Source organism: Arachis hypogaea, chromosome 7, assembly GCF_003086295.3.
Source record: "Arachis hypogaea cultivar Tifrunner chromosome 7, arahy.Tifrunner.gnm2.J5K5, whole genome shotgun sequence".
Taxonomy (NCBI): domain Eukaryota; kingdom Viridiplantae; phylum Streptophyta; class Magnoliopsida; order Fabales; family Fabaceae; genus Arachis; species Arachis hypogaea.
In genome coordinates this window covers 70028287-70030037 of record NC_092042.1, presented here as the reverse complement: position 1 = coordinate 70030037, position 1751 = coordinate 70028287, and the positions used below count along the sequence as shown (strand labels likewise).

The following is a 1751-nucleotide window of genomic DNA, read 5'->3' as shown; positions in this document are numbered from 1 at the left end:
TGAGTTATTTTGTTGTTTTTCTCTTTCCACATTAAATTCAAAAATAAAAAAATATCTATCCCTTATTTCTCTCATAAATTTCGAAATCTTTGGGTTGACTTAGTCAAAAAATTTTAGAATAAGTTGTTTCTTGTTAGTCAAGTCAAGATTTCAATTTTAAAAATCCTATCTTTTCAAAATCTTTTTCAAAAATAAAATCTTTTTCATTTTTCTTATTATTTTTCGAAAATTTTAAAAATTGATTTTCAAAATCTTTTTCTTAATTTTATTTCATAATTTTCGAAAACTTTACTAACAATTAATGTGATTGATTCAAAAATTTGAAGTTTGTTACTTTCTTGTTAAGAAAGGTTCAATCTTTAAATTCTAGAATCATATCTTTTAGTTTCTTGTTAGTCAAGTAATCAATTTTAATTTTTAAAATTAAATCTTTTTAATTTCCTTTTCAAATCTTTTTCAAAACAAATCTCAATCATATCAATCATATATTTTTTTTTCAAAATCAATTTCAAAAATCTTTTCTAACTCCTTATCTTTTCAAAATTGATTTTCAAATCTTTTTCAACTAACTAATTGACTTTTTGTTTGTTTCTTATCTTTTTCAAAACCACCTCCTTCTTTTTCAAAATTCTTTTAATTAACTAATTGCTTCAAATTTTAATTTTAATTTTATTTCATCTCTTAATTTTCGAAAACTCTTCTCTATCATCTCTTTCTATTTATTTATTCATTTACTATCTCTTCTCTTCATCTAAAAATTCGAACCCTCTCTTCTCCTCTATGTTCGAATTTTTCTCATTCTTCTTCTATTCTTTTCTTCTTCTACTCACATAAAAGAATCTCTATACTGTGACATAGAGGATTCCTCTTCCTTTTCTGTTCTTTTCTTTTTCATATAAGCAGGAGCAAGGACAAGGACATTCTTGTCGAAGCAGATCCTGAACCTGAAAGGACCCTGAAGAAGAAGCTAAGAGAAGCTAAAGCACAATAATTCAGAGAAAACCTTACAGAGAATCTCAGAAAAGAAGACCTGGCTGAACCCAATAATAATGGTGGAGGTGCAAGGAGGATGCTTGGTTATTATACTACACCTACTTCCAACTTTTATGGAAGAAGCATCTCAATCCCTGCCATTGGAGCAAACAATTTTGAGCTGAAGCCTCAACTAGTTGCTCTAATGCAACAGAACTGCAAGTTTTATGGACTTCCATCAGAAGATCCCTATCAGTTTTTAACTGAATTCTTGCAGATCTGTGATACTGTTAAGACTAATAGAATAGATCTTGAAGTCTACAGGCTCATGCTTTTCCCCTTTGCTGTAAGAGACAGAGCTAGAACTTGGTTGGACTCACAACCTAAAGATAGCCTGGACTCTTGGGATAAACTGGTCGCAGCCTTTTTGGCCAAATTCTTTCCTCCTCAAAAGCTGAGCAAGCTTAGAGTGGATGTTCAGACCTTCAAGCAAAAAGATGGTGAATCCTTCTATGAAGCTTGGGAAAGATACAAGCAGTTGACCAAAAAGTGTCCTTCTGACATGCTTTCAGAGTGGACCATTTTGGATATATTATATGATGGTTTATCTGAGTTCTCTAAGATGTCATTGGACCATTCTGTAGGTGGATCCATTCACATAAAAAAAATGCCTGCAGAAGCTCAAGAACTCATTGACATGGTTGCAAATAACCAATTCATGTACACCTCTAAGAGAAATCCTGTGAGTAATGGGACGCCTCAGAAAAGGGGAGTTCTTG

At 31.5% G+C, this 1751-nt stretch overlaps 1 non-coding gene across 1 annotated transcript; it reads right to left on the bottom strand.

The window, feature by feature from the left end:
- Positions 1 to 1432: 1432 nt before the first annotated feature.
- LOC112704357 (small nucleolar RNA R71) lies at positions 1433 to 1540 on the bottom strand. Its single transcript, XR_003154985.1, has one exon. It is a non-coding gene; the product is annotated as a small nucleolar RNA R71 (small nucleolar RNA).
- Positions 1541 to 1751: the final 211 nt, after the last annotated feature.